Source organism: Pinus tabuliformis, chromosome 7, assembly GCF_031772625.1.
Source record: "Pinus tabuliformis cultivar Carrire ecotype Pingquan chromosome 7, CPIR1, whole genome shotgun sequence".
Lineage (NCBI taxonomy): Eukaryota > Viridiplantae > Streptophyta > Pinopsida > Pinales > Pinaceae > Pinus > Pinus tabuliformis.
Window position 1 is genome coordinate 1,693,713,243 of NC_142293.1, and position 21,438 is coordinate 1,693,734,680.

Here is a 21,438-nt window from a genome sequence, read left to right on the forward strand (position 1 = left end):
GCTGAGGTCTGAGACTTGCTTAGGAGGACAGTACAAGTGATGATAGACCCATACTGACTGCAAATAATCATGGTGACGATATTTTTGTGTAACAACCTAGTTGTAAAGATAAGTTTCCTTGTAGGTTATGTGATTGGTCTGTCACACCATTCACCTTTGTCTATTTTGGATGAAGCTGTCCTGCTTCACCGCAGTGATTTCCATCTGGTTACAAGGGACTCTCCTTTTCATCATGCTGGGGGCATGCAAACCACATGAGCAAGTTTCCACAAAGTTCAAGCTCGTTAAAAAAAAAACCTAGCTATGAGCATATGTTCCCCCAGAGTTCAAGCTCATTAAAAAATGAACCCACTTTCGGTAAATAACCTTTGTGATCGCATTGCTATCAGCTTTTGAGCCTTGGTCATGTTCTTACCATCACCTCCACCTTTTAGCCGATCATACACCTCCACTTGATTGTTTACCCTTTTGAGGAACAGCTGCGACGAGTGATTCTGTTAGCCATATTCTTTACACTGCCGTGATTGAAAAGTTCCAAACCTTACCTGGAACCAGCTGCTACCCGAAAATATCACTCATTCCTCAAAGACGAGTCTCTTTTAAGCTCTTTTTAGACTCGTAAAATATAAAAATATTGCTGAGCAATTGGCCTCTCCAACTCGTTAAAGTGATTGGAAGTGCCATCCCTCCTCTATATTTTAATCTTTTTGGACCCAAGGGATCATTACACAAAAAGATTGAGCACTTGTATTTTTCGGCTTGCTAAAGTGATTTGAAAAGTCATCCCTTTCGTATTATTTTATACTTTTTCGGACTTAAGGCATTATACTGTGAAAAAGGATTACTGGAGTTTCCTTTCCATCTCTTTTCAGATTCTCTAATATTGAAAAGAACTGAGTTATCTTTGTCGTTAAACTCGTTAAAACAATAGTGACAAACTTGTCCATCGCAGACAAGAGCGAGTTTCACTGTTGCTAGGCTCACTAAAACATAGCGACAGGTTTTCCCAAAGGGAAAATTATAGAGAAGTATATGTTATCCTCCTCAAGCTTGACAAAAATAAAGAGGTATTTGTCAGAAATGACTCGGGAAAAATTAGGAAGAAAACTTGAAGAACTTTATTGGCAGCAGGTCACTCTTGAACATGACACTTTCACTCCATCACCACGATTGAGTTGGATTGGGTTATTCCGTTCACTGGTCATATCACCATTGGTCCTCCGTACCATCCATTTTTGGGGTTAACGCTATCAATCCATTTCAGTGTCACCGATATGTTCAAGAGAAGTCACTCAGAGAATTCACCAGCCCAACTAACATCTCATCCGCTGTAATACCTTCACGCTTCATTATTTCATGACCACCACCCTAAACCTTGTATCATCAGATCGCTTTCACCTCCACAAAATCATTTGCTCCATTTCGTGTCGTAGATGTGGGATTCATTAAGGCCCTCCTACGACGAGTCACTTCTTGTTGACATCAGCTCATTATCCAAGAAGTTGACTTAGGAACAACCCTTTCAGTACTTTGAAGCTTGCATGCCTCAATGGCAAGTTTCTCACTTATGGAGACAGGTTTACATCAACGGCCTTTGACTAAAAGATTTTGCGTGGTGTTCGACATCGACTCACGTATTCACACCACGTGAATTGTACTGCAATACCTTGAGGGTCATCATGATTATCGGTGATTCCTCTCGTGCCTATTAACAACTTACATCATTGGCTGGTAATCAAGCGATGTCTTTCCATGTTCGACACCAAAACATCTTTTCACATGGATCGACTTGTACTTCGGGTGAAGATTGAACGAGTTTGAATACCCTGGATCTAGTTTCATCCATTCAGGCTGCGATATATTCAGGAAAATAAAGACATCAAATGTACATCACAACTGCATAGGTAATCATCCAAGCTAAGGGATGACGACTCTACCAGAATCATCAGTCTGCCATATAGACGGTTGTCTGTCCTATGTACATGAAAATGAATTTATAAAGCTGAGCATGGGAATGCCCGCCTTAGCTAGGTCATAAAAATATTATGAAGATAATGTATTTTATTGTATCTTATTACAGGCCACCTTCCAGTTCGAAAAACCTCAGATCCTCATGATAAAGCATTTCACTCGACATCAGAAGATTTACAATCTCATGCTTTAGGGGGCAACTGTTATAGACATATTTGGGCACTGTAACCCCAATCACATATGTCTATAAACCAAGGGCTTCTAAACCCCTAAAAGTGTTGTTTCATACCTTAAAGGAACAAGGTTAGCTGATTACATCATCTACCAGAAGTTCTCCTTGAAAAACTACTCAGAACTGGTCAAAACTGGACCATACAGACTGCTCAGTGCTAAGGGTGCGATGCATCTCACCTGCTACATGCAAAAATTGCAATGCATACTGAAAAGCCTTTCTGTAGGGTGCGATGAGCGAGAGCAGACAAATGGCAGAGGCAGTTTGCTAGGTGGAAACCCAGAGAATCTTTTAGAAACTGCTCATTTGACACTTGCCTCTCTAAATTCGCTCAGGGATGAGTAAGAGATCATGAAATCTCCAAGTGGAACAAAGAACTATTAGTGAAATGACACTAATCAAAATCCTAGAAGCTGACTCACCCACCTGCAAATATCTATATATGGATCCGTCATCCCAGAGATACAGAGGATGGAATTTTGTATTTTGTGAGGAAGTGTTTTTGGTTTCTTTGTGAAACATAGTATTGTTGGGTGATCTAAGATTTTCATGAGGTGAAGAGGGCTTTCATGTTGGGAGGATGGTGCTGGGTCAGACAGCTTGGTTGTAATCCTCTCTTCTACTACTTCTATCAATAAAGCTATTTGAGTTTTCCTCCATATTCTTGTATATTTCTGAATCTTGTATTGGTATATGCATTTGTATGGTTAATACACATCTGATCCTGTAATGTTTATGGTTATAGATCTCTATGCTTTGATGGAAATATGCTGCTTTGACTCTACAGGTGTTCTTTGAAGCGGGACAAGTAAGGAAGGAGTGGAAAAGCTCTGTCAAAGGAGGGAGGAAACAAGCAAGGAGCCAAGCGAAAGACTGAGGTTGGTACTCTTTGCTTCTCTCTCATCTATCTCTCATAAAGGAAAACACAAGTAACTTTAGTTTGTTTGTTTCTAAGATAGCTACCCATCTTAGTGGGACTAGCAGCTTCGAATGGTCACTAGTTTTCTCGATAACAAATATTGAAGGGTTATTTTATTATGTTTTTCTATTTTTTATCAGGGAATATTTGAAGCTAATTTAAATGGTCTTGGGAGCACATTTTAGAGAAATTATGGGACAAATATTCAACCCTCATTTGACCTAATTCAAATCTCTAAGTTCCACTTTAATTCGACCCCGATTGTAGCCATAATTTCGGCCTATGTAAGCCTTAGATCCCTCCTCTGTTACAACCCTAATTTTGGGCCTTTGTAAAGCCTTAGATTTGACCCTTATTGCAACCCTAATTTCGGCATGTGTAACCCTCAGATTTGGCCCTTGATGCATCCCTAATTTTGGCCTATATAGGCCTTAGATTCAGCCCTTGTTTTAGCCCTAATTTTGGGAATATGTAAGCATCAGATTCAAACCTTGTTGTTGTAGTGTTTTATTCTTAAAGATGTACAAAAGGAACCCACTTAAGATTGTGGATGACAAACAATCTCAACAATATAAATGGCTACAAAACATTGTAGATCTGTAGAAACTGATAGAAACAAAACCTGCCAAAATTCTGATCTATGCCACAATCATAGTTAAACAACAAAAAGAAACAATAATAAACCTGATCATCGAATGGAAACCAGATATACAAAGAATTGATTTTATTATAACAACTGTGAAGGGAACAAATAAATGTTACTAGGCCCCCTCTATGGGATGGGTTCTTGGCTATCCTCAAACGTTTTCAACTTGTGCAGAGTCTCTCTCCTCTATAATGTGTAAACCCAACAAATAAAATGTTTGAGCTCAATGTGAACTGAAATGGAAGAAAAGTGGTGGTGGACAATGAAAATAATCAGAGTTACAACAATGAGTGCAACAATGAAAATAATCAAAAGTTAATAATCAATGGAAAACCCTTCTATTTATAACAAAATATTTAGCTATCTTCGAATAAAGAGCAATAAAAATATTATTAATCCCATTCTTGGAATAACCACTTGGAATATTTTATTATATTTGGTTAGGAGGGAAAACATATTTAAACTTTTATTTAGAAATAATAAAAAAATAATTGATTTATTTATCATCTCAACTAATTGGTTAAAGAATAATAAACAAATAATGATTTATTTAATTATTCCTGAGGGATTTAGTTAAATTTGACAAGGAATAATAATTAATTAGAGATTAATTAATTATTTCTAGAGAAAAATAAGATAATTAATAATTTATCTGTTGATTTTTCATAATTGGGTCAAATATGACAAGGAATAATAATTGAACAATGGTTTAATTAATTATTCCTAGAAGAAAATAAAATAAATAGTGATTTATTTAATTATTCTTCATGGGTTTAACTATAAATTACTTAACAAAGGTGGTTTATTAAATAATTTCTCACAGTGAAAGCAATTTTACTATGGTAAAATTGGCTTTACATGGTGTACTTCGATCCATCTAGTAAATTAGGCTAGATGATCAATTTTTTGGTGATAACAGATTGCCCCCCAACGTACGAGTGTTAGGAGAAAAACGTATGACCGAAGTACATTGTAAAGACACAATCACTAGACAACACAGGGGAGTCAAAGAGAGAGAGAGAGACCAATAAAGCTGAAGTGAAAGAGGATAGGGACAGAGGGGGCGAGACTAATGCAAGTCTCCTTTTATGTTGTGGTACCAGACCTCAATGAGGCGGGGGAGGCATACCCATACCCATAGAATAACTTAGTACAAAATAATGGTGCGCCCAGAAACAAAAAATTGAGCAATGAAATACATGCTGAATGGTACATGACATGCTAGGATAACATAGCCATAAAATAATACAATTTGTCCCAAATACATAGTGCACCAAGAAAATCATGATCCAGGACTGAATATAATAATATATTAGTACATGATATATAATGGCCCTTCCCTCAAAACATGGGTGGGAGGGAGAGTATAACAACCGAAGAAACGCTGTTGAATAGGGAAGGGCTCTGCAAAACTGAATGGATCGTCTAGAGGAGACGTGCATGCTATGAACACTGTGATTGGTACGAACCGAACCCATCAACTCTATGGAACTGCATCTGAGGCTGTATCATAAGAGGAATGCATCTAGGCATGTGGGGGCCTACCTAAAGGGCCACCCCCTCATGAGGTCTAAAACATATCACACACACCCGAGAATCATTGGTACAATCTGCTACATCAATAGACCATCAAGTGTATGAATCACGAAAATGAAAAAATCAAGTCAAAGGGAAATAATGAGTCCCTTTGCTTGACTTGAGGTGCCAAACAAGAATGGAAGCTGGAACCAAGATACACTACCCTCTACGCTGTTCTTCTGGAATAAATGAGATGATGACGACAAAATAGGGTCCATGAGAAGTGAGGCAATGAGGATCCTCAACTAAGGCATGAGGGAAAATAGTAATGTGACTGATGGACTGACACCAGGGATAATGGGGAAAATGGTACTAAGGGACAAACATATGACTTCCCTTGTCAGAGCCTAAAGTGTAGGGTTGACCTGGCAGCGACTATCTCAACTCTAGAGGGGATGGGGACAGTATGACTGGAGGAAAAAAATGGGCAACAAAAGATGAATGGTATGCAAATATGGATGGAATAATGTGACATGTTAGAATGGGACATGAAATGGACTCCATGGATGCAAGGGTGACTTATCATAGATGCTCTGAACAAGAGTGACTCGATGACGCTGCCACACAGAATAGGCCCAGTGGGGACCATGAAAACATGAGTAAATGATGGTTACTCATAACGAAAATCGACACGTGGTATGACAAGTATTAAGAGGAGGTAGTCTTCAAAGTAAAAGTTTCACTTTATGAAGAAATTCGATTTTGAGAGGTGACGAAGTAACCCTTCTTGGAAAAATGACTCCCTGGTGAAGTGTCTAATCATCAAAAATTGAAAAAGACCCATTATAGTACTCGATGAGATATTTCCAATTGTTTTGATAGTTCATCAAATGGAGCTAGGTTTGTTCGCAATGTGCGACAAAAAAATTGTGGGTTTTCCTATAAAAGGGTGTTTTCCTTCCAATCTGAGAGGAGGAGAAGGCCCTAAACCTTGTGGAGATCGTAGTGGACAAACTGACCATTGTAATCCAGATCTACGACTTTCAAGCAAGTGGCCTTACTTGTCTAAATATGGCCTTAATGCTTCTTGGAACAATGGTTCCTAGTGAAGAATTAAGGGAAGAGGAAAACGAGAATGAACTACTAGAGGAGGTCTAGAATTATCCTCACCCATGAAGTCAAACATGGGGACTATGTGGACATAGAGTATAATATTTGAAGATATGATATCAAACACCAACAATATGCGATGTGCATATGGCTGGCCGGAGAGGCCGGTAGGAAAAATTATCAAAGGAATGGGAGGATTATTGATCATACCTAGATTCAGTGGGATCTAGGTCGAGATTTATGTTAATCAATTGAGAAGATGTCCATGGGAAAACCATGATGCCCCCAAGCATGGGATACTTCTTGCAAACATATGTGATGGAGGGGCTGATCTGGTATGCAAAGCTGGGAATGATGCCCCCTAACAAGAGGAGTTTATGGAGCGTCGTTGTGTTCTGAGTGTTTGGAAAAGGGATTCAAGCACTTTGACCCAACTTTTCATGAGATCCTCCAAAGGAGATGTAGGGTCCGATGTGCCCCCCCAGTATGTTATGGGTGTACGGGTGTATTTACAGCTATGGGCTACAAACACTTATATGATACATAATATGATTATGTATTTTTATATGATGATGATGATTCACCATGTGTTTTGTTTATGGTTGTCTTCTGTGGTATACATGTGATAAATTCCAATCTAGAATGTTATTTGCAATGGTATCTACATAGTTATTTTGGGCTCTAGGAACATGAATGAAAGTGATGGTTTCAAATTCATGTACCAACAACTTAACTCGTAGATATTTTCTAAATAGGACTTTTTTATGCACATGATACACACCATTCAATTGCATGACAAGTAGTAACGAATCTAAAAGAACGTGAAGATGAAGGATGTGATGAGCAAGGGAATCAAATAAAAAACCTATCATTGCATCATATTCGGCCTGGTTATTGGTGGCAGATCCAATGCAGACACCGTTCGAAAGGAATAATGTATGTAAGGGGGTAAAAATGGCCCAGGCTATTGAGGTTATATTCTAGGAGAAGTGACTTGCACTGTTGACATGACTGATATACGGTGTGGATGATGGATCCATTTGAAAGGTGAAAAAGACAATAGATGAGATGATGCAATCTACCTAAATTCATGGTAGAAGTAAAGAAATGCAAATCAAAAGGATATGCTATGAGAAAAATTTCTTGAGGTAGAGTGCATTAGGATAATTACGAAGGAGATGGCCTTAAAAATCCTTTAAAAAATATGCCCCCTTGCCTAAGTGCAAGGGTAATCAAGGGTAGACATAGCTTCCATGATGTCCTCATCAGACTGGAAGATGGTCAGACATGAAGAAGACTAACTACATGATGTGGCAATGTTACCTGATGCATCAACTTGAGAAATAAGGTTCACACATGAATCATCTTGAATGGTAGATGACGAGATGGTAGATGGAGGATCTACTGATGTTGAGACCGGGATTCTATTGAAAGAGGTTCGATAGAAGCACGCTAAAAAACCTCATAAAGGTTTTCTTGTGAGGAACACAAGGATGATGACAGATAAAGGATATGGCCTATTGTGTTTGTCATCTTGACATCGGGGGGAGGGATCATGATGGTGGGACTAGAGTCCCCCAGTTTTGGTTAACTAGGGGTACCAGAATCCATGGGTAAAGGAGTAGGTGTTCCACTATGGGTGGCCTCATATTTGCGAAGCGCTTCAAGGCAAATGCGAAATTCATCAAGATGAGGGCAACAATGGGAATAAAATACCGCAAGTCCATCAATGACGTTTAAATGTAAAATACCGCACTTAAAATAAAATAATTTTTAAATTCCAGACATTTTATAAATTAAATTAAAAACTTCAAAATTATCTTCACTGAATATTTTAATAATGGTTATATATAGGTGTAGCTTAATTTATAAAGGAAATGACTTTTTTGACCATTAATTTTTTGGTTAATTTTAATCAAAATCTGAAATGAATTTTTTGACCATTAATTTTCTAGCTAATTCTAATCAAAATTTGTGAGAGATTTTTAAAAACTTGAATTTAAATTGTTTACGCTGAATAAACTTGAGTGTAAATTTATGAGAAAAGTTTTTTCGATGTAAATCACATGATAGAACATTTGCCGACCCGTTTCGAACCAACGAGTGTGGCTCATCGTTAGGACAAGTTGAGCACACAACTGATCTTAAACACAGGAGAACCAAGTCTTCCGCACTAGCAGAACATGCAGAGAAGACCAAACATCACGTCTGTATTGAGGAGGCCAATGTTATTGCTAGAGTTTCATAGTTCCATCACCGAAAATTTAAGGAAGCCATTGAGATTGAAAGGAGACCAAGCAATCTCAATAGAGAGAACGGTTGGAAGATCAGTAGTTGCTAGGTCCGGGCCGTCACCTCATAGTCAATTCCTCCCCTTCCTCCCCTCCCTCTTTCATAGCTTGTTCTAGAGTTTTCCCCTTGATATCATTTAACCTTCTTTCTTTAGCGATAATTCTTGGGTCCTTCTTGGAAATCTTTCTTGATTTCTTATTATCCTTTTCATTCCTTTCCTAAAGAGTTAGATTATATAGTATAAGATATTTAAAGAGCATATTTAAGCTCTAAATACATGACTTTACTATTAAATTTATATTAATTTGTTACCCTTACCTTAATTAAATACCATTATAACAATACAATAAATCCTTACAAGTACTAATGTCCCGAGTAATAATAAATCTGGGTCCATTAGATTACTATATATTGAAACCCTAACAATTGATAGTAAGAATAATTCCTTTATCATATCGAATACTACTTTTAATATAGATTGTATATCATTATAGATAATCCATTTTCATGACTAATCTGAAGAGATCCCGTCTTCTGGTTCCATTATATTACTATATATTGAAACCCTAACAATTGATAGTAAGAATAATTCTTTTATCATATCGAATACTACTTTTAATATAGATTATATATCATTATATATATTCCCTTTTCATGACTAATTTGAAGAGATCCCGTCTTCATAATATAACGATAATTAAAATTATCGTTATATTATCCATAGATCTATTAAATTTATATTAATGAATATAAATTTAACATATTTTAATATATGTTAAATATTAATATTCCCCCTTATCATGAATAATCTGAAAGGATCTAGTATATATAATATAACAATAACTAAGATTATTTTAATCCTTAATTAAGACTAATACTATAACATTATTATAATAATAATATAATATTAATTATTAGTTATTAATAAATCCTTTCGATTACTAACTATTATTTCTAACATTTTTAATATATTATTTCTAGCAATTTTTAATAAAAATATTAACTTAAACATTGTTAACTTTTCACTTAAATAGCATATGATAAATATTAAAATAATATTTTAGCATTATAATATTATATAATTAAAACTTATTAGTCATGTCTAGCCATTCTTGGTCAATCTTAGCAGTTTATCTAGTCTGCGTAATATGGCCGTTTTTTTCAATATAGCTATTTTTTAGTCAAACCTAGCCGTTGGATGATCTGCTAGCCCTATTTAATATGCAGCCTTGATCTCGTTCTTCAACTTGTCCTGACGATGAGCCAACAAGTCGTCACACTTGTTGGTTCGATAAGCGTCGAAAAATGTTTTATCATGTGATTTATGCCAATTTTTTTTTTCTCATAAACTTGATATGGATCACAGAAGCCTGAGTTCAACAATTGAGTGTAAATTGTTTAATCTGCATAAAGTCTAATTTATAAAAGAAATGACATTTTTCACCACTAATTTTCTAGTTAATTTTAATCAAAATTTGTGGGAGATTTTTAAAAACTTGAATTTAAATTGTTTAATTTACATAAAGTTGAGTTTAAATTGTTTAATATGCGTAATTCATAGATATTTTTCAAGCAGATGAATTCCGATGAAAAAAATTATTTCATACGCGTATAAACTTTTTATAATTTTTTATGTTTATTTTGGGCTTTAACAATTTCAAGAAAAATTCTTTAAAAATAATCACATTGACAACTTGGGGTCAATGTGTTTGGAACCTCTACTAAAGTTCATCATCAAGACAAAGATGGAGAGCAAGGTCCAACGCACCTATGAAGGTTCATCATCTCGACAAAGATGGAGAGAAAGATCCAATAGATTATTCGTGACTAAGTCAAATATTTTAATAGTAAAAATTGGAACGTTATAGAATTCTAGAATCAATTAAAATAAATGTTTTTTAATAATAAATTAATAATCTAATTTTTAACTATTCATAATATGAAATTATTTCTCTTTTTGATTATCTAATATTAATTACTATAATTATATAATGATATCTATCGATAACCCAAATTAATAACAAAATCAGAAGATTCAACAAAAATCAAAATTAACTAATAAATAAAAACAAAGTAAGATATGAAAAATATAGGAGTTGTCTTTAGTGCTACTTTTTGGAAGTTTTTCCGGTCTAATTTAAAATTCAGTCGGAGTTTATTGAAATCAAGTTTGATGGGTAAACCTACACAATTAAAGTGCCCTAGGGGTTTTTCAATAAAAAAACTAGTTTAAATAAAACAAATTAAGATTTCACCACAATTTTTTCCACCGGATTCTAGCCCCGAAAACTCCAAAAAGTAGCACTAAAGACAACTCCAAAAATATATAATCAAATGATAAAATCAAATAAAATCAAAATTAGAATAAATTTTATTTAATTGTCATACAATAGAGATTTCACTTTAATATAATATTTTAGAATATTCATAATAATGTACACAAATCAAATGTTGAGATTTCTCCCCAAAATGGTTACGCTCTTTTTTTTTAATTAAATTTATTAATTAAAAAAATTGACATTAAAACAAGTCTCATGTGAAATAAGTAGTAGTTTTTTTTGGGTATGGGGCATTAATAAGTCATGATATTGTGACAAAGCCTATTTACATATTAAGAATCTCCATAGTAAAATGAGGGAAAATATTATACCTTGTTCCATGTTTTTTTAAATGTATAAATGTTTAACTTATATAATATATTTTTAATAATAATAATTGCCCTGAAGCCTAGTGTGGTGGAGATGTTTTTTTTTTTTTCCGAAGAAAAAGCGAACTTTTTATTAAGAAGAAATAAAAAGTTACATTGCATATGCTGAGCATTTCCAGAAGCATAAAAGCTTCCGTAAGCTGCCACGGGGGCTCGAGTGCTTTCGCACCCCACGCATCGTTAGAGGCCTAACGTGCACAAAGAATAAGAAAAATAGAAAAGAGAGGAGGGAGGGGGGAGGGACTTCAGGTTTTCCTCCCCTTTTTCTTTTCGACCTTGCGCCACTCTCCCACAGTGGGCTCGGTCGAGGCAATGACTAACTGGGTTGATACATTTGGATGCCCTGTTTCTTTGTCTGAATCTGAAGTATCTGAGTGATGCTGCCGTTTGATACCTCCCGTGCCTTGATCCACGGTTGTCATCTCTGCCTGATTTTGCTGGGTCTCTGCCTGATTTGAGTGTGACTGTGATTCCTTGCTGACTGCTATATTTTCCTTCTGGTTCTCTGTTTCAGCTTTCTCAATGGTGGTATCCTCCTCCTCTGCTTCTGTTTCTTCGTCTTCTGATACTAAGGGGGCTTTCTTTCCCGCGGTTCTCTTCTTCATGACAGAGTCTATGTTCTGCCATCCTTTGTGCTTCCTTTGTTGTGGCTTGCTCTTGTTTAGACTTTTGCATGCATTGAATAGATGACCTGTTTGTTGGCATCCCCTGCATCTGAATGCTGTATTCTCATAGTCCAGAGGTTGTTTCCACTGTGTATTGTTGAAATTCAGGATGATGCTTTCCGGTAACCCTTGGCTTAGATCTACCTCGACACATATTCTAGCAAAGGTAAAAATTCCTTTTAAGTGTCTTTCTGTATCGATCTTTAACATTTTTCCAAGAGTATTTCCTATAACTGTTAAGGTCTTGAAATGCCAGAAATGTATCGGAAGGTTGTGCAACCTTACCCATATCGGCATCCTTGATACCACCATGGTATTTGGATCAAATTCCGGAAACCAAGGGGTAACAAATAATCCCGCACTGCCCCAGAACCATGGTCCTTCAGTGAGTACTTTTTCCTTTTCTTCTTCAGCTCGAAAAATTACTATGAAGAAACCCTTCGAGCATAGGTGGATCTGGCAGTTTGTTGTCCAAGCCGTATGGATCCATTGATACAAGGTATCTGTTCTAGGCCAGAAGCCGTTAAATCTACAAATAACGGCTTTTTTTTGTAGATCTGAGAATATGCACTCTACCTCTGGGATATCCAGCGGAATGGAGGGGCTCTCTGGTACTTCATCCACGATATACTGCCCTGGAGGTATATTAACAGCTGCATGTTCTTTCCCCTTTGTAGGTTCTTTCCCTTTTGCTGCGTCGCGGTAGGATCCTGTAGGTTTCGATGTAGATCCCTTAGATCCACCTCGCAATCGGTGAGTGAGGATAATTGTTGAATCTTTAGCAATCTTGTAATGCTGGAGTGTGTATTGTTCCTGCAAGCATACCCCAGAAAATATTAGGATTTGGAGTGCCACTGGAATTCCCAATCTGTCCTGAATCTCGTTTTTTAGCTCCCAAATGCTCATCCGTTCCCAGATCTGTACGCAAATGTGTTTGCCTTCTGTGGTTTTGATGAAGATTTGTTTCAGATCTGCTGTATCTGCCTTGCTCAAATCCCATTTTTCAGATTTGTAATCTGGATCTGACGAGGTATCATTTTGATTCTGCCTATCTCTGTCCAGACCTGGTAGATCCATCCCTAACCTACCATGCGGAGCCCTGATCTGCTCTGCAGAAGGCGGATGAAACTCAAAACCCTGGGGGGCCAGGTCCATATTCCCTACCCATACTTGATCTGGGATCGGCCCTAGATCGGCAACTCGGATCCATGTTATAGGCGACAACAGTGTGGTAGATCGGATCCGCAGTATACCAAAAATAGACATATGAAAACGCAGCCAGATCTGTTGCCCAATAACGCCGACAGAGCAAACAATCCAGGGAACATCGCTCACGAGGGAGGCCGTTTCAACCTCAGACGCAGTGAGGGTCGAGAGATTTTTAATATAAAACCCCGAACAGTGGAGATGGGTGCCCAGCGGCGCCCTCCTAAAAACGCACCGTGCCAAAAAAGGGGGTAAGAGGCCCGATACCTGTTTGTTTTGTTTCGAGGGCCAAGTCCTGTGGCCATCCTTGGACTCTGTTGGTGCTGCGTCCCGACTCCAAGCCGAACCTGCATCAAGCGTAACCGTGGGGGCGGCAACGACGGCTATCTGACCTGCTGAAACCCTACGCCATTGTTGGGCAATTTATTGGACTTAAATTGCTGCATAAATTATCGACCAGGGAAACTCGTAAGCTTGTGATGATGCTAGCACAATATATGCAGGAGTAGGCAACTAACTCTATGTCTAACTAAATTATTTAAGATTCAATACAATATGCAAGGGAAGAGGCTCCTAACTAAGGAGGTCCTGGTTGTCCTTCCCTACAGTATCATAGAGAAATCATTGATTACATGAAACTAAAAACTTAAAACGAAAACAAGAGAATGAACTTAGTTATTGTTTAGATTCAAGGAGAGAGAGAGACTAACTTAGTCTCTTGATTGTCCTCTCATGTACTAATCCAAACTAAACTAAGAGTCATTCATGAGCATAAGAAATGAAATGACTTGAAACATAAAGGCACAAAAGAATGAATTTCAATTACCATATAAATCAATGGAGAGAGAGCCTAACTTAGACTCTTGGTTTCTCCTCATATGATACTTGAAACATAAAAGCAAAAGAATGAATTTCAATTATCATGCAAATCAAATATAGAGAGAGAGCCTAACTTAGACCCTTAGTTGTCCTCTCATATGCTGATTAGATTGTAATTTAAAACTCATTCATCAATCACAAACAAATCCTCAAAAATCTAAACAAGTAAATGAAATAAAATCTAATATGAAATAAAATGTTTCTCTCATCCTTTTAGAGTGAGCTCAATTCTCTTAAGAACAAGACAAATTATTCCATATACTACATTAAGAAAACTTATATCTAAAACTACATAAATTCATATCCTACATTCACACAATTTATATCTAAAACTACATAATGGAAATATATGAAAAATGAAGCCTTATTCTATTCCATCATCAATTGGAGACAATGCTCTAAGAGTCCTCTCCTTTGGAATGGAGGAGGTGCTCCTATTTATACAAAAACTATGATAACAACCTCATAAATGTAGACCCACTATTCTCTCCTTTGACCCACATATTTCTCAACCAATGATGACACATAATCCTATCCTCCATGATCTCCTCCATGAGGTCCATGATCTTCTCCATGAAGCTTATCTTATCAAATTCGAATTTGATCATTCAAGGCCACATAAAGATGCCCTGGAAGCTTCCTTGGAACCTACACATGTCACCAAAACAACCCACTTCCCATATATAAAGTAAAATATATTATTTCCTAATATTTAATCAAGAATTTCTTTCAAAAATGCTTAAAAATAAACAATATTTGGAAAATATAAATGAGACCCATTAATGGTGAATAGTAGGGAAAATGGAGTGACAAGGTGATGAATAGTGAGCGAAATAATGGAAGCATAAGTGAAAAAATGTATGGTAATGAGTGCCATTTTTGGAGCCCAACAGCCATACACCAGCCATCGCTCCCGTCCATCACCGTGTGGTGGAGATGTTGTAATGTAATGTTTAGCATTTTAACTAAGTCAAATTACATACAAATAAAATAAAATTAAATAAAAAGATTAATGTAATGTAAACATTTTTTCTTAGTCAAAATAAAATAAAATAAAATAAAATGAAAATGAAAATAACCCTATAACAATAAAATAAAATTGGCCCATGGTATTGAGAACCCATGGTATTCATGTAGAAGGTAGCCTATCTAAAGCGGAAATTAAACCAACAATCAAATTTGTTGATATGCAAACCTTTTTTAGAGTGAAAAGAGATTTGACCTCTCTTAGTGCTTGGTAGATCTCGAGTTAAGATGGATCTAACCTGGTAATAATAAAGTTATAATTTAGTTAGTTTTTATGATATGTTATATGCTTCAAATGATGTTAAATGCTTATAACCCTTTACAATAAAATTTTATAATTAAACCTCTATATAAAAACATGTCAAATATTTGGGTAAATGGTGTGGAATGAAATAATGTTTTTAAAAAATGTTTAACCAATACACTATCTATTATATCACATTCTTTCATCAAATAATATTTATGCAATTGCCATATATGGGTAAGTGTTATATTCAAGTAAGCTTGAAAATATTTAATAAGGATAATATAGCCTTTTAAGAAATTCATATATTTATAAAAAGGGTATATATATAAATTTGTATTTTCATTTTTTTCAAAACTAAGTATAAATATAATTTTGGATTAATAAGCATAATTTTAAAGGTGCATTTTAGTTTTTGTGTCATAGTATTTAATAACTAGCACAATTATTCATTTTAATTGTATTATGTAATTGTGAAAATGTAAACATGTACTCACATGCAGCAATTTGTTATTTAACAATTTGCATGGTAATTCCATAATTGTACTCAGTAAATGTGAAAAGATAAACATAGATTTAGAGATGCAACCTAGTTAATATTTAACATTTGATTCATTGATGTAGATGACAAAACACGAATATGTCAAGATCTTTAATTTATGAGCATAATACTAGTACAACCATATTGTTGAGGTATTGTCATTGATGTCAAAACAATGGTTAAGCATGGCCTTGAAGTCAGAAGCAAACCCTAACGAAAATCAATATTTTGGTGAAAATATCAATGCAAACACAAGAATGGATTGCACCATCTCATAGTGCTCGTCAAGACCTTTCAAACAGTAGGTGACATGCCTCCTAAATCATCACAATTGAGGACATCAATATTTGAAATGCATATATTGATTTCCTTGCCAAAGCGTAAGTTGGCTCAACCAGTGTCAAGTCAACCCTAATTTGAGGGGTCAAGATAAGTATAAATAGCTTGTCTCCTCCCTAAATTTGTCAAAGTAACTTGATGGATATCAAGAGAAGAATTCAAACCTGTTGGGGAGCATTTGAAGAGGTTCATGCCTCATGAACCAAGGAGTTGTGAAGCAATATTTTTATAGACATATTTGGGCACTACAACCCCAACCACATATGTCCATAAACCAAGGGCTTATAAACCCCTAAAAAGGAACAAGGTCAGCTGATTACATCATCTCCCAGAAGTTCTCCCTGAAAAGCTACTCAAAACTGGTCAAAACTAGACCATATAGACTGCTCAGTGCTAAGGGTGCGATGCATCTCACCTGCTACATGCAAAAAGTGTGATGCATACTGAAAATCCCTTCTGTAGGGTGCGATGAGTGAGAGAAGACAAATGGCAGAGGCAGTTTTCTAGGTGGAAACCCAGAGAATCTTTTAGAAACTGCTCATTTGACACTTGCCTCTCTGAATTCTCCCAGAGATGAGTAAGAGATCATGAAATCTCCAAGTGGAACCAAGAAATATCAGTGAAATGACACTAATCAAATCCCAAAAGCTGACTCACCCACCTGCAAATATCTATATATGGATCCCTCATCCCAGAGATCCAGAGGTTGGAATTTTGTATTTTGTGAGGAAGTGCTGTTGGTTTCTTTGTGAAACATTGTATTGTTGGGTGATCTAAGCTTTTCATGAGGTGAAGAGGGCTTTCATGCTGAGAGGATGGTGTTGGATCAGACAACTTGGTTGTAATCCTCTTTTCTACTACTTCTATCAATAAAGCTATTTGAGTTTTCCTCCATATTCTTGTATATTTCTGAATCTTGTATTGGTATATGCATTTGTATGGTTAATACACATCTGATCTTGTATTGTTTATGGTTATAGATCTCTATTCTTTGATGGTATTATGCTGCTTTGACTCTACAGGTGTTCTTTGAAGCGGAACAAGTAAGGAAGGAATGGTGAAGCTCTGTCAAAGGAGGGAGGAAACAAGCAAGAAGCCAAGCGAAAGACTGAGGTTGGTACTCTTTGCTTCTCTCTCATCTATCTTTCATAAAGGAAAACACATGTAACTTTAGTTTGTTTGTTTCTAAGATAGCTACATGTCTTAGTGGGACTAGTAGCTCTGAATGGACACTAGTTTTCCCGATAACAAAATGGTGACTCCGCTGGGGAGCAAATAGTTTGTTTGTTTGTTTCTATTTGTTTGCTTTATAAACTACAAACAGACCTTGAAGTTAAGCCAGCTAGCCTTCGAACTACATTTGCTATGCGAGTGCAAAGCAGATCAACACTGCTTCAGTCAATCTCCAAGTTTGTTTATGAACTGAACAACTGACTTGCAAACATCCTAAGTGCCCTGGTGGTAGCTCAGGTAACCTCATTAGATCAACCCCTGTACTTTGTATTTACTATCCATCATTAGCACAACCTAAATCCCTGAACTTAGCTACAAATTGTGAGTGAAAACCAAGCTCAGTCTCATCCCTAGACCATCGCACTATCTCTCATTGGCAACCTGGATGTATCGTACCTCCCGTGTGTTGCACATGAGATGCATCCCTGTTTCCCTATGTTACAGGTGTGATGATTGAGTGAGACTTTTTCTGCCTCCAGATTTTGGTTTTTTCTTCATTGTCTTCAGCTTTATTCAGTAGTTCTGCTGTCTATGATCAATATATCATTGTTGAAACTCTCTTCCTTTGCATTATCCAACCTCCATTGATAAAGGATTGTGAATGTTTTTTTATGTATTTTTCATCATTTACAATTCTCCTTTACAAACAGTAGCTTAATCAAACTGTCGTCTTTTGATTTGAAAGTGTCGCAAGTGTCATTTTCAGTCAAAGAAAAGAGTGTCGTAAAGTCTTCCTCTTTTAGATAGTCGATTACACTTTTGCCATTGTATTTGATTTGAATCATCAATTCTTTGAAGTGTCGAAAGTAGTTTTCAAGTCGAAATTGAAAGTGTCGTCTTAATCTTCCTTTCGTTTTTGAAAAGAAATTGCTGAATTGTCGCTTTGAAGAAAAGTAATTCAGATCTATACTTAGTTTTATTTTTTGTCATTCACACATTAAGGAGACCGAAAAACAAATACATGCATGTGCATTTGCATTTAGACTACATGCGGAAATTGATTTAGGACAGTGCATCTTAGTGTGTGCTCTCTGTTCTATGTTGAAAGAATTTACTTCTCTTTCCTTAGTAGCTAGGATTTTCATTGCAAAAGGAAAGTAAATGATTGTTTATCATCTTAGATTGCATATTTAGGAATTGTATATCTACATCACGCGGTGAACCTTAAAGGCAAAATTCTTAAGAAATATCAACTATAAAATAAACCTCAATGAACATAAAAATGCTTTGGAACCTAACGCACAACATATAGAAGTCTAGGCTAGAGACGTATTCTGGTGTCGTAAAGCTTGGTAACTATCGATTTCATCGTAGGTTGGGTGATTCCTCCTCTTTGATACGACAAGTGCCAGTACGGACTTGTGCTCCCACGTGCTGTCGAGTATATATTGGGAGACCACAATAGGCTATGTCCTTTATCCTTAGGAAGCCGTGTCTGCCACCCTATCAATCGCAATGCACTGACACAATATTCGGGAAGATTGATTGCCATACGTAAAAAGTATTCTGCAGTTTTGTGATTGGTTTGGTAATCCCTCTGTCTATATTTCCAGAGTAGTCACTTTCGTTCCTTTTCAGACTCCTTAAAAGAAAAGGTCCATCTGAGAACATGTCACTTCAGGCTCATTAAAAATCGAAGGCGACTAGAGTCATATTTAGCTTTTTCTTGACTCTTTAAAATTGAAAAAGAAAGTTGTGTCGAAGCGTCATAAAATTCATTTAATTTGGAATAACATTTTCCCCTTTTTATTATGATTTGATCAAGTTATCTGCAATCGTGGAAGAAATTCAATCAAAACTCTGTAGTTTGCGGAGACTAACGAGTCAATTGTCTTTGACTCTGGAAATGAAACCATTCCAGGCCAAGCGATCTTGTTTAATTGGGTCAAAGTCTCATGGTTTATTTGAAACTTGTGTTTCAACATCCTTGGAGACTCCAGTTACTCCAACTATTTCTGGTATCCCTGCCTTTACAGAAGAAGTTCCACAGTTATAAGAGGACATTAGAACTGATCCTAGTGTAATGGTAAACACTTCCATTCCTGAACCAGCTCCATCTAGGGCTGATTCGGAAGGTGTCACCCCTCCAATATCTGTCACTACAGAGTCTGTACCTTCTTTGGCACTAGAAATATTTTACAGACCTAACGGTCTACCTCTTCCACATGGAATGATTGCTATAGAAGAGATTGTGGAGGATCTTCCATCCAGTACCCCATTGCATTTTGGAACTGGGATCCACCTATATCCTTCTACTACAAAAGTTAGTCATCCTTCATCGCAAGTCCCTATAGAATCGCTAGGAAGTCTTTTGGATAGACTTGATATGTCTGAACAACCATCGACATCTAGGACTATGTCATCTGATACAGCAGTAGCAGAACTTCCTGTTACTACTCTGACAATGTTCGCTGGTGTACCATCTGTCCCAACTAGCTCTCAACAGCTAGATGGGGTCCACCCAGGGACTGTTTCGACAGTATGGTCTGTTCCTATTTGTTCATCCGGAACCTTATCTGGAATTTCTTATGTTGAGTCTCAACAAATTGATCCTTTGCAACAGTATCAATTTGGGCAGTCCAATCTCCAAAGGCCAATCTTCCCTTTGAACACTAGATTGCTGCCATATGGACGGCAGTATGCCTTTTCATTGTTCCCTCCAGGAGAACAACCATATGAGAGTTCACAATAGAATTCGAGTCAAGCTAGAATCACATCAAGTGGTTGGGTACCAATACCACCTCAACAGCTGAGAGTTGTATATTCAATGCAACAAAATCAACCTGTGTCGAACATTCCCACTACACCAGCGATTGTGACAGTGTCGCAAGTACAAGCGCTGCCCATTGTATGTCAACCTCTAGTCTCTCAGGTCATAATACAACAGCGTCTTGTCTCCGCGACTCAGTCACAACTGCCGATTAGTGGCTCCTTAACTGAAGCGACTAAGGCTAAAACAGGAACTATAACCCCTTATCTTGGTCAAACATCCAGTATTGGACAACATCAAATGGTCTCACAGCCATGGCTGGTGCAACATCAACAACCGTAATTCCAGTAAGCTTACTGAGGACCTGAGCAACAAAGCTTTGCAGGTAATGGGCAGCCATATATTCAAAATGGTTACCAACAATCATATTATAATGGTTACGCCCATCAACCCTATCAAAGTTATTAGCATCAAATACATTATGCTGGTATGCAAAGACCCACAGTTCAGGCGATCCCATCATATCCTGGGTATGCTTCACCAAACCCGAATCAACAGTTGCCTTTCGTAGCAACTTTAGAATTACCAGATTTGAATCAGCTAACAAATGATCTAATTTCTTACGCCCCTTGGTGGCTAGTGATTCCTCATAAACTTCCGTCAGATATTCCTAAATTCAATGGAAATCCGGGTGAAGATCCATCGAATCATGTGATGACCTTTCATCTATGGTGTTCATCCAACACTCTCAATGATGATTCGATTAGGCTTCGCCTGTTTCAGCAAGCGTTAACTAGTCCGGCAGCAAAATGGTACATCAAATTTCCTAGAGCTTCATTTGATAACTTCAGCGCCCTCACCACCACCTTTTTAACACATTTTCAGTTACCCATAAGGTACGAAATAGGAACGGAGCTTCTTACCAATTTTAAGCAGACGATAGCCACTCAAATATCTGATCATATTCATGAGTGGCGGCGTCGTCATCGAATGGTAAAGAAATATGTTCCTGATCAGCTGTTAGCTGAATCGTTTATTAAGTCATTGTTACCTTCTATTACAGAAGATGTGGCCAAGGGAGGAGTTGTCACTGAAGAACAAGTCATTGCTTGTGTACAATATCTACACTTGATCTATACTCAGTCTGGCACACTCTATGACAAAATTCCTAATGCTCCTAGACCAGAGTTTTCCATTCCT